Source organism: Triticum urartu, chromosome 5, assembly GCF_003073215.2.
Source record: "Triticum urartu cultivar G1812 chromosome 5, Tu2.1, whole genome shotgun sequence".
In the NCBI taxonomy this organism is placed as follows: domain Eukaryota; kingdom Viridiplantae; phylum Streptophyta; class Magnoliopsida; order Poales; family Poaceae; genus Triticum; species Triticum urartu.
The window spans coordinates 43,143,794-43,157,181 of NC_053026.1; the positions used below are offsets into that span (position 1 = coordinate 43,143,794).

Below are 13,388 nucleotides of genomic sequence, written 5' to 3' on the forward strand. Positions count from 1 at the left end.
GAGCAGTACCCCAAAACCACATGGGTTGCTGCAAAGGAACCTTCAGTGGATCCATCCACCCTATCTGGATTCACTTGTGCTAATCCCATTGTTATTGATGAATCCTTTGATGCAAACTATAAACTGTTTAAGAATCAGAATGGTGAAGTGTTTGCCAGGTATGTTGGTACTAACTGCAGGAATGGGCCGCCTATGAAGAAAGTCTGGGTGCCGAAAAGGTGTTTGGAGAATCTTCCCATGAATGTCGTCATGACACCACAAGTGAAGAAGACAAACCCCAGACCACAGGCTTCATATGGTCCAAAGGCTTCATACAGACAAAGGACTCACCTGAGTCGCACTAATGCAAATGTTTTGCAGGGAAGCCATACTCAGGCCTATGAATATGAGCGTGTTTCATCAAACCGCCATGTTCGTAAGACCAAGAACTACTCTGCTTATTCTTATGAGTACTATTGTTGTAAGTGCATCTAGTGCCACCCCTAGTTGGTTTTGGAGTATTGACGACAAACCTAGTTGAGGGACTAATGTGTTTGTGAGAATTGCAGGATAACACAGGTAGAAGTCCCTCATTGATTCGGTTTTCCTACCAGAGATGACCCCTAAAAATGTATGAAGACATTGAAGTCAAAGGTGGTATATGAAGATACTCACATTGAAGACTATGACAAGAGAAGACACCACATGAAGCCTATGGAGCTCGAAGACTTAGATCTTTCGTAGTTCTCTTTATTCTGTGTTGAGTCATAGGAACCACCGTACTGTTAAGTGGGGTCCAAGAGAACCAGTCAGAATGACTGAAGTGATGCTTAAACAAAACCTATGTCTTCGAGTGAAGACTTTGAGAGCGAATCTTGTCTAGGGTCGGGTAAGTCAGCTTTGCTTGAAGCCCAAGTAAAGTTTCCGTGTGAGTTTGAAATCTGACCGTTGGAACACGTGTTAGTTCCTTAGTGACCCAGGGTCATTTCGGACAAATCAGGTCGGGTTGCCAAGTGGCTATAAATAGCCCACCCCTACAACCATAAACGGTTGGCTGCTCAGATTCAGAGTACGGCTTTTGTCGTTTGAGAGCAACCCACATCGAAGCCTTTGAGAGAGAATTCCTTGCGAGGATAAAGCCCTAACCACCCAGAGCCAAAGAGAATTAGGCATCACTTAAGTCTTCTTGTCCGTGTGATCTGAAGACTTATTACACTTGAGGACTGTGCATCCTCCAGCCGATTAGGCATCGCGTTCTGAGCATCCAAGAGACATTGTGGATTGCTGGTGAACGAAGTCTGTGAAGGTTTGGGAGTCTACCTTGAAGACTTACCAGAGTGATTGGGCGAGGTCTGTGTGACCTTAGCTCAAGGGGAATACGGTGAGGACTGGGTGTCCTGAGCTGCGTGTTCAGGACTGGGTGTCCGGGACTGTGTGTCCTAAGGTTTAAATACCTAGCCGCCCTAACCAGACGTACAGTTGTCACAGCAACTGGAACTGGTCCAACAAATCATTGTCTTCAGCGAGTCACTGGTTTCATCTTCCCTTCCCTTTACTTACTGTTACTCCTTGTGAAGTCATTGTATGTTCGCACTATCTTTTGTCTTCACTAAGTGACTGCGTGTTCTGTGTGGCTTCACAATATCTTCCTACCTGATCCTTACTACATTGCTACTATTAGTCATTGTGCTTTCACTCTATTGAATACTTGACTATGGCTTGCCTAGTGTAGTCTACCTTCCGCTGCAGGGTAATAGGTTTATTTCTATTGTTTGTCTTCATAACTTTCACGTTTTGAAGACTTTCATAAAAATCACCTATTCACCCCCCCTCTAGTCGATATAACGCACTTTCAATTGGTATCAGAGCAAGGTGCTCCCTTGTTCTGTGTGATTCGGTTTAACCACCTGGAGTTTTAGCTATGTCGACTGCAGGGATAATTAAAGTCTCTGCTACGTGCCCCGTCTTCGATGGAACTGAATATCCTTACTGGAAGAATAAGATGCGCATGCATATTGAAGCCATTGACGTCGACCTATCGTATGTCGTCAAGAATGGCGTTCCCAAGGCTGGAGAAGGTGTCACTGCTGCTGATGTCAAGAAGTTCGTTCAACTGGACTCTACTGCCAAGAATATCATCTGTGGTCATCTGACCAAAGGACAGTATGGCCGTGTGAGTGCTTTGGAAACATCTAAGCTGGTCTGGGACTGGCTCTCCAAGGTCAATGAAGGCGTCTCAACCCAAAGAGATCAGAGAATCAGTGTCCTTCGCAACCTCTTCAACCGCTTCAAGCGAAATGACAATGAGAATGTCCAGCTCACATTTGACCGACTCACTGACATCACAAATGAGCTTCAAGCCCTCGGCGCTACTGAGATCACCAAACATGAAGTCATCAAGACACTACTGAGATCACTTGATAGTTCGTTTGACACCCTAGCCCTGATGATTCAAGAACGTCCTGATTTCAAGACACTCGATCCGTCTGACATACTTGAGAGGCTCAACACACATGAGTTTCAGCTTTCTGAGAAAAGAGATATCTACGGTCCAAACCATGGGTGAAATCGTGCCTTGAAGGCAAAAGCTGTCTCCTCATCTGAAGAAGAATCTGACAGCAGTTCGGATGATCCTGAAGACATTGGAAGGGAACTTGCTATGCTTGTGAAGAAGTTCCAAAAATTCACCAAGAAGAAAGGTTTCAGAAAGTCTTCCCGATCAAGCTCAAGGAATGATGAAGCTTCTGCTCACGACTACAAGAAGAAAACATGTCACAAGTGCAAGAAACCTGGCCACTTCATCTCTGAGTGTCCACAGTGGGACAATGAGAACAAAAAGAAGAAGAAGAGCAAGGAATATGACTCTGACGACAAGAAGAAGAAGAAATACTCAAAGTCTTCTTCCAAGTCTTCCTCAAAGTCTTCATCACACAAGAAGAGCTCATCTGGCAAGGCACGTGCGTTTGTTGGCAAGGAAATGGATTCAGAGGAGGAGTCCGCTTCTGAGGAGGCGGAGGTGGAGTCTGAGGAGGAGTCCGATTCAGGCGTTGCAAGTCTGGCTACAGCATACGTTGCCAAGTCCATCTTCAACACTGAAGACAATGACTTCATCACCGACACCGATGCAAATGACAAGGACTACTCCGCTTCTACCTACTGCTTCATGGCACGCGGTGCCAAGGTAAACACACGCACTACTCACTATCAAACATCTAGTGACGATGACTCTGATTGTGGTTCAAAACCTAGCTACAAAACACTTGCTAAAATTGCAACTGAACAACAGAAAGCTATGGAACATATTCAAAAACTGTTAGACAGAAGCGATGATCTGTTAGGTGCTGAAATGACTCGATTTGAATTCTTAATTGAAGACATAAAAAATCTTCACGTTAAGTATGAGGAACTTGAAAGTCATCATGAAACTCTCTCAACAACTCATGAAAAGCTTTCCTATGATTATCTTCAAAGGAAGCAAGATCTTGAGAAATTGAGAGCGGCTCATGAAGATCTTCAAAAGGAAAACGAGTCACGTCGCGCCGAACAGATCAGCTCCGCTCAGGAAGGATTTGAACCACCATGTCTTAAATGCATTGAGCGTGATAATGCTACTACTGTTGCTGAATGTTCTACTGCTGCTACTGTTGCAATATCTTCAACTGTTGATGTGGGAACTAACCCCTCTGCTGAGGATTCCACTGCTATTGCTGATGAGAATGCTAGGTTGAAGACATTGCTTGAAACAGGGATGTACAAAAGTCTTAAAGGGCATCAGACACTATGTGATGTCCTCAAAAAGCAGATTTTGAACCGAAACCCGAGGAAAGAGGGTGTTGGGTTCGTAAGGAAAATGAATGCTGATGGCTCTTACTGGAAACCTGAGTAGTACCCCAAAACCACATGGGTTGCTGCAAAGGAATTTTCAGCAGATCCATCCACTCTATCTGGGTTCACTTGTGCTAACCCCATTGTCATTGATGAATCCTTTGATGCAAACTATAATCTGTTTAAGAATCAGAATGGTGAAGTGTTTGCCAGGTACATTGGTACTAACTGCAGGAATGGACCGCCTATGAAGAAGATCTGGGTTCCGAAAAGGTGTCTGGAGAATCTTCCTGTGAATGTCATCATGACACCTCACGTGAAGAAGACAAACCTCAGACCAAAGGCTTCATACGGTCCAAAGGCTTCATACAGATAGAGGACTCACCTGAGTCGCACTAACGCAAATGTTTTGCAGGGAAACCATACTCAGGCATATGAATATGAGAGCGGTTCATCAAACCGCCATGTTCATAAGACCAAGAACTATTCTGCTTATTCTTATGAGTACTATTGTCCGCCTGCAAGACTGTTTGCTAGGGCTCCAAAGCCAAAGTTCTTAGATGCTGCACTTAGACTTATTGCTTCTAAGCCACCCTTGAAGATGTGGGTGGCTAAGAAAGCTTAACTCTCTTTTGCAGGGAAAGGTCTCCAGCAGAAAACCAAAATCGTCTGACGCTATTGCTGGGGACCTTAAACATCTTGTAGGGCGCAAGATCAAATGCCCGAATGGTCTTACTATGTACTTCGTTCCTGAATCGCTTGCTACTCTCCCTATTAGTCCTAATTTGGATCTAAGCTTTCATAACCCACTGGTTCGTCAAATGTTTTTGCTTCACAATGCTCTTCGTGAAGCCTATCCCCCTAACTGCACTGTAGGGTACGACACCAGCGTCTTCAGAATGGATTATTGATAGTGGGTGTACAAATCACATGACTGGCAAAAGAAGCCTTCTTATGGACTCAACCTTACGTCCATCCGACAAGAGCCACATCACATTTGCTCACACTGGTAAAAGTAAGGTATTGGGTCTAGGTAGAGTTGCAATCTCAAGGGATCAACACATGGATAAAGTCATGCTTGTTGAATCCCTTGGCTTCAACTTAATGTCTGTCTCAATGCTTTGCGATTTAAACATGATCGTAATATTTGGAAAATATCGTTGCCTTGTTCTAATGGAATCTGACAAGTCTCTAGTATTTGAAGGGTATCGAAAAGATGATTTGTACATGGTAGATTTCTCAGCAGGACCACAGCTTGCCGTATGTCTTCTAGCAAAAGCTTCAGAATGCTGGCTCTGGCATCGGAGGCTTGGGCATGCTGGCATGAGGAACCTTCACACCCTGGCAAAGAAGAAGCATGTCATAGGCATCGAGGGCGTCAAGTTCAAGAAAGATCACTTATGCGGTGCCTGTGAGGCAGGAAAGATGACGAGGGCCAAACATCCCTCGAAGACAATCATGACCACTACTCGACCCTTCGAACTGCTTCACATGGATCTTTTCGGTCCCACTCATTACTCAACTCTTACTACTACTGCTTGTCTCTATGGCTTTGTCATTATTGATGATTATTCTAGATATACTTGGGTGCACATAATCCTTTACAAGACTGAAGTGCAGGATGTCTTCAGACGCTTCGCCAATCGAGCAATGAACAGCTATGGCGCCAAGATAAAGCATATCAGAAGTGATAATGGCACCGAATTCAAGAACACTGGCCTTGATACATATCTTGATACCTTGGACATCACACATGAATTCTCAGCCCCGTACATGCCACAGCAGAATGGGGTCGTCGAACGCTTTACACTTTATGCTTCCGGCTCGTATGTTGTGTGGAATTGTGAGCGGATAACAATTTCACACAGGAAACAGCTATGACCATGATTACGCCAAGCTATTTAGGTGAGACTATAGAATACTCAAGCTTCTGAACAAGACATCTTATGAGCTCCTTACTGGCAAGAAGCCAAATGTCAGTTACTTCAGAGTATTTGGCGCCAGGTGCTGGATCAAGGACCCACATCACACCTCAAAGTTTGCACCAAAAGCACATGAGGGTTTTATGCTTGGATATGGAAAGGATTCGCACTCCTATAGAGTCTTCAATCTCTTTCAGTACAAAGTGGTTGAAACAGTGGATGTGCGGTTCGATGAGACCAACGGTTCACAAAGAGAGCAACTGCCAAATGTGCTAGATGAAGTTCCATCCAGTGAATCAATCAAGCTAATGGGAACTGGAGAAATTATACCTTCTGAAGCTCATCCTGAAGAAGAACTTATCATCTCAGCACCTGATCAACATGAAGACGATGCTCAGCCTGAAGACATTCCTTCTAACAACGACAATGATCAGCAAGAGCAAAATCTTCGCCCTGTACATCCTCGCGTTGCCAATGAAGTGTAGATTGAAAGAATAATTGATAGCATCAATGCACCCGGTCCACTCACTCGTTCAAGGGCAACTCAGCTAGCAAATTTCTGTGGGCACTTCGCATTCGTCTCAATAACAGAACCCAAGAAAGTTGAAGAAGCCTTCATGGAACCTGAATGGATTCAAGCTATGCAAGACGAGCTTCAACAGTTTGAGCTGAATAATGTATGGGAACTGGTCAAGCGTCCTGATCCTTGGAAGCACAACATAATAGGCACCAAATGGATATACCGCAATAAGCAAGATGAGCATGGTCAAGTTGTCAGAAACAAAGCTCGTCTCGTTGCTCAAGGATATACTCAAGTGGAAGGCATTAACTTCGATGAAACATTTGCTCCTGTGGCTAGACTTGAAGCCATACACATACTGCTGGCCTATGCAAATCATCACAACATACTTCTTTATCAAATGAATGTGAAGAGCGCCTTCCTCAATGGCAAGATTGAAGAAGAAGTGTATGTTGCACAACCTCCTGGCTTTGAAGATCCAAAACATCCTGACATGGTATACAAGCTCAACAAGGCACTGTATGACCTCAAACAAGCCCCTCGGGCCTGGTATGACACACTCAAATACTTCCTGAAGAGCAAAGGCTTCATACCTGGTTCTCTCGACCCCACTCTCTTCACGAAGACATATGATGGTGAACTATTTGTGTGCCAAATATATGTGGATGACATTATCTTCGGCTGCACCAATCAGAAGTACAGTGAAGAGTTTGGATATATGATGCAAGAGCAATATCAAATGTCTATGATGGGAGAGCTGAAGTTCTTTCTCGGTCTTCAAATACGACAGCAACGCAACAACATCTTCATATCTCAAGAGAAGTATCTCAAAGATTGCCTGAAGAAGTTCGGTATGCAAGACTGCAAAGGCTTCACGACGCCAATGCCAGCCAAGCATCATCTGGGTCCTGACGACAATGGTAAAGAGTTCGATCAAAAGGTATACCGCTCCATGATTGGTTCTTTACTTTATCTATGTGCATCTAGGCCAGATATTATGCTTAGTGTTTGCATGTGTGCTCGATTCCAAGCGGCACCAAAGGAGTCGCATCACTTAGCTGTGAAGCGAATTCTTTGATATTTGGCTCACACCCCAACTCTAGGATTATGGTATCCAAAGGGCTCAGAGTTTAATCTGGTTGGATTCTCGGATGCTGATTATGCTGGTGACAAAGTTGATCGCAAGTCTACATCAGGCACATGTCACTTTCTGGGACGATCACTTGTATGTTGGTCTTCAAAGAAGCAGAACTGTGTATCTCTCTCCACTGCTGAATCTGAATACATTGCTGCTGGATCTTTCTGCGCTCAGCTTTTGTGGATGAAGCAAACACTCAAGGAATATGGCATTCATCTGAAGCAAGTGCCACTCTACTGCGACAACGAAAGCGCCATCAAGATTGCCAACAACCCAGTTCAGCACTTGAAGACAAAGCACATTGAAATTCGTCATCACTTTCTCAGAGATCATGTTGTGAAGGAAGATATTGATATCATACACGTCAACACTGAAGAGCAATTGGCAGATATCTTCACCAAGCCCTTGGATGAGAAGAGATTTTGCAAGTTACGGTGTGAGCTAAATATCCTGGAATCCTCAAATGTCCTGTGATCAGGCACACATCCTAACCCTTATGCATATTGATGACTTAGATGTGAAACACACGAAGTAAAGTATATCTTCAATCAATGAAGACATACATTCTAAGTGTGAATACATTAATGTGGAATTTGACTTCGGAGCGCCACGATAATTGTGCGCCGTGTCTGGGTCTAATACTTCCTATACGGTGGGTAACGCCACCACCAAATGTTCTATTTTGAAGTGTTTCACTCATGGCGTTACCTTGCTATGTCTTCACATTTGGTTTGGCTTCAATCTCAACATGTCTTCATGATTATCTTCACTATGTTGATTATATATATATACTAGTGTTCTGTCCTCTACAGCATTGACTTATAGCTATGTCTTCTTGTTGAATCTTTTGAACTAAGTGAATGTGATCGGACCCTAACCTCTCTATGCTATCTATCTCAAACTCTATCTCTCCAAATCATATGCATTCTATTGAAACTGTCGAATGTCTTCTCTGCGTCCTTGTCAGCAGAAGATACAAAGACAAACCTTAAGTCCACTTTCAATGCTCATTCCTCCACATGAAACCCGGAGAAGTAGGAACGACCACCCGACAATCCAGGCGTGCGTGGGATGTGGAACAAACTCCAAAATTCTGCATGATGGCCACGTGTTCCTCAGATGCGAATCGCCAGGGGCACCTGTGTAATAACGCAATGCCGCCCCTGTACCTATAAATACACACTTCACGGCGGTCATTATCTCTTCTTCCACTCTCGCACGAACCCTAGCGCCACCGCTAGCCCTCGACGACGCTGGCGATGAAGCGCTTCGCTGCCGCAACCTCTCCGACGCCGTCTTCACGCCGACCACGGACATCGTCCTCTCCGCCGTCGCCCAGTTAGGGCACGGAAGATCGAACTGCTCGGCCTCATCTTCCACTCCGTCTAGCAGTTCTTAGTGTGGTAAATAAAACTTCCTTTTTACGGCACCGTTGATCCTATGGCTTTGTCACTTTCTACCACAAGCAGTTTCTATTCACACAAGTTAGATCTCTCTCATACTGCATCTCATAACATGCCTAGTATATTCACTTATGCTTCACAAAGTAGTTAGATTCCTCACTTGTACTGATCTCTGGATTCGTACAAATCTGGAACCAACTCCTTATCTATGAGTGAATGTCTTCGCAGGATGAGGTCAATGTCTTCTAAACTGATTTATATTCAAAATCTTCTGAGAATGCATATGACCTCTTCCCCTTCCCTCGCACCTTAATGCTGTCACAGGTACATGTCCGTGGGAGAATCCCTTGGTTCTCATAGTCTGCATTCATTTGCAGAATTCTTACAGCATCATATAAATTCTCCCGAAGCAAGTTCCTGTTTGTCCAGCAAGCGAAAATCTTTGAAGCCTTTGAACGTGTTGAAGCCTTTCAGTTTAAAGTTCATGGCTTCAGAGAAATCAGCAAGGAAGGGTGGTAGAAAGCGTCGTGGAGAAACATCTAGAGATCTGCCAGATTACCTCTCAGAACTGTACAAGACAGATCCTGAAGAGGATTACAATCAGCGCATGACCCGAATCCAATGGATTCGAAGATATTGGGCAGAGCAATGGTTCAAATACCAATTTGTAACCCAGGAATATGCTGAGAAAAATACCATCAAGAGACCGTGGGGAGACATCCTATACAAGAATCTTCAACCCAGGTCCAGAGATGAAGCCATTGAACAAGGCTTCTATCCCTGCATGGTCCGTGGGCCACAGCCTGCTGATGCACACCCATCGTAACTACTATGGTGTCGTGACGACATTCTGTTCAAGCGCAACTTCCAGTTTGCCCAGAACTCAGTGAAGCAAAATAAGAAGACATTGGGACTAGACTTCAACCCTGGTCCCTCAGCTCTAAGGGCTGATGGCACACGAGATGCAGAACCCAATGTCGTCAGTCCTTTCTACAACCTTGAAGGCCTCATCACCCATATCTTGGTTCAAGGGACTGCAGTGAATGAGCCTGCAGCTGACGCTGAATCAGATGAAGCGCCTGCAGCACCGAAGCCAAAGAAGTTGAAGAAGCCTAAAGCTTCAAAGCCTGCCCCTTTACCAAAAATCTCACGGGCGAAGCCACTGGCAACTGCACCTCCTGAAGACAGTGTGCAGTCCGAAGATTTATCACGCATCTCCAAGCCCCAGAAGGTCAAGATGCCTCTGCCACACACCGGCCAAGAGCTAACAGCTGCTGCCATTCTGCGCAATGATGCCATTGATCTGTCAAGTGATGAAGATCTTGTAGATGACGCTCTTGAGCAACTCATCAAGAGCAAAGAAGAAGCAGAAATCTTCAATGATCTGCCTCTCTTTGATGTAACAGTCATTCACAACTTCATTGATGAATGGTTTGACACGCCAAACATCAGCTTCGACGATCTCCAACTACCCATTGGCCTTAGTGTCGCCTTCCATGGCGCTATTGCTTCAGAGTTAGCTATCGCCCATCGCATTGTCGAACTGAAGCAGAAGATTGACTTTGAGAAATCTCAGTTCAAGAAGCATATGGCCAAGCTCAGCGTGCAAGACGTGAAGAATTTCAAGATTATGTTGCACGAGCTCAAGGAAGCCTTTCTAAAGAAACGTGCAGAAGCTCAGGGTTCTCGTGAGCGCATGAAGGTCCTGGCTGATAGGTGTGTGCAAGCCTACAATGAGGCTGAGAAGCGCAAGGCCCTTGGGCGTCCTGGCATCGACCCCAGGATGGCTGCCAAGAAGCAGAAGAAGCCCGCTATGGCTGAACCTGAAGCACCAAGGCAGGAGGCAGATCCCCTTGTCTTCCCAACTAGCATGACTGGCCCGAAGCCAAAGGCCAGGTCAACCGCTTCAGAACTGAAGAAGACCAGGACTGCTGAGGCTGAAGCAAGGAAGAGAAAACATCCTGAAGCCTCTGCTACTGCCCCCGCCAAGAAGAAAAGAATGACCAAGAAGGAACGGGCTGCTCCCACAGAGCCCTTGATTGTTGAACCCATTTCCATGGTTCACCCCGACGCCGATCCACAAGAATGTCAACTGACTGTCCATGAGCCTGCTTTCACAGAGGCTCATGAAGCTGAAGACTTTCCAGCAGCTGATCCCCTCGCTGTTGAGGACATTGGTCACCATGACCATGTTGAAGATGATGCAGCCCTTCCTCAGCTAGAGCACCAACAGGTATCATCGCCTGTGCTCACGCACAGTGAACTCATCAGCATTGGTCGTCCACTGACACCAATAGCACAGGATGCTTCGTGGGCGGATCGCCCACAAGAGGAAGAAGACTCTGAGGCCCAGCCAACACAAACTCCACAGGCGTCGCCCACGTTGCGCAGGCTTCGCAAAGGTCCAAGGCCTCAAGTCTCTGCGTCTGAAGCTAAAACTGCTGAAGACATTCCGGCTGCATTAGCCGATGAAGAAGAAGTACCACAAGCTGCTACTCCCCTGTCCCACCAAGAAGCAGTTCTCGAGGAGAACGTGATCGTAAGCGACCCTCCAGCTCATCAAGTGGAGGTTGAAAATATTGCGGCTGCCACCACCAACACCACTAAAGCCACTGACGCTGTCATGGCTGAAGTAAATGTGGAGCCCTCACCAACAAAAGCACCAGAAGTCAGTGAAGCCACTGATCCCGCTGTTCTGTTCCTGCGTCTGCTGCCGGTCCCCAATTCGACTATCATGTTGAGCACATGCCTCAGGTACAGAAGCCAATCCCAAGATTGCCAAGGTTCCCAGGTCCTGCATCAGCACCTGGCTCCTTCAATATCAATGGCTTTAGAGCAGACAACACATTCTTCAACAGCTCCAAGAACCCGTACTCCATGGAAAGAATATCATCTGATCGGTTCTGGAGTTATCCGCAGCGAAGCTATTACTCATGCGTTCTTTACAACCAAGGTCGCATCTTCCCACACAAGCGCCTTGACATTGAAGCAATAGCTGGTCTGCCCTGTCTGGAAGAAGCTCTGGATTGCTTCAAAGAGGTTGGACTGCTGCCGTTCGTCACTGACCAAGAGCATTGGAATGAAGAGTTGCTGCTCCAATTCTATGCCACACTTCACATCCGCGGGTATAGCAGAGATCCGAAGACTTGGGTCTTGGAGTGGATGACAGGAAACGTTCATCACGAAGCCAAAGCCTTTGACATCATTGAGCTCACTGGTTTGCCCACTCCTGGCGATCTCTACGAGCATGGCTGTCAGCTTCATAGTGAAGCTATTGAGAGCATCTTTCAGAAGACTGAACCTAATATGAGTCAGATGCTCAGTATGATGAAGCCATTGCCCCAAGATGCTGCTTATCCCACGGAGTTCTTCGTTGAAGACCTTGAGTATCTGCCAAGAACCATTTATCACATCATAAGGCGAACTCTCTGGCCAATCAAAAGACATTCTCCCCATGCCAAGCTGGAAGGTGCAATGAAGACTTTGGTCTTCTACATTCTTCATGGAAAATGCTTCAATACACAGGATTTCTTCATTCGCCAACTTGCTGCATCTGGCTCTGATCTGTTTGGTTTGAAGTTCTAGGCCCCTTGGGTGATGCGGCTGATCAAACTTCACTCCGCTATCTCATATCAGCCCTCGGCCCGCAACCATCGGTTCTTTTTGCCTGATGTGGATATGTCTATTGAAGCCATCTATCCTGAGCCTGCCAAGGAACCTCTCAGTCTTCAGAATGCAGAGCACCAAATTTTCACTCAGAATGTTGAAGGCGTTGAAGCCGTAACTCGTGTGTATCCTTTGGCTGGCACTACACGTGCACCGCATCCTGCTCTCACTGAAGCCACTAACAGTACAACTGCTCCACGACCCAAGAAACACACTCATGTTCTCAACGACCGAGAGCTTCTTGTGGTTCTTCATCATAAACAGGATAGGCATCATGACTGGCTGAAGCGTCAGATGCAAAGCCTCTTGGTGGATGTTAATCGCATTCGCAATCTTGCCACCAAGAATGCTTTTGTTGCCCATGAAACCTCTCGCCGCACATGGAAAGGGCTAACACTGATGTGCTCTAAAGATGATCTTCAAGAGGATGGCTTCACTGAGCGATTCAAGTTTGACTCCACACCTCCTCGAAGGGCAGTGCTGCGACGAACTCCATCCCTTGAAGACTCTGAGTTCTCTTCCTCTGCTGCAACTGTGAATGCCAGAGTAATCGAGGATGAAGATGATGCTACTTCACCGCCACCTCCTTCAGCACGCTTCGACTCTGCTCCAAGCTCTTCAGCACCGCCAAACACAACCAACGACCCTGCTGCTTCACCTACTCCTCATGGGAACGAGTAGATGCTCTATGTCTTCAAACCTTTTTGGTCCTTACTAACAAAAGGGGGAGAAGCATATGAGGTTGATAGTCTTCAAGCGGGTCCATATGGGCGGGTGCTTTATATTTTGCTTTGTGCTTACAAGTCTCGTTTTGCTACATTTGGTTCTTTGAGTTGTAACACTTAAACTCGATGGTCGTCTGCTACTTATTTTCCACCTTGTGTTGCGATGATAAATTCCGCATGTGCGACGATAAATTCCGCACTTAGATCATT

General features: G+C 45.8%; 1 protein-coding gene across 1 annotated transcript in view; it reads right to left on the bottom strand.

The window, feature by feature from the left end:
* The window catches only part of LOC125555579, a 45,925-nt gene that overhangs the window by 7,739 nt on the left and 24,798 nt on the right, over window positions 1-13,388 (bottom strand). The window lies entirely within an intron of this gene.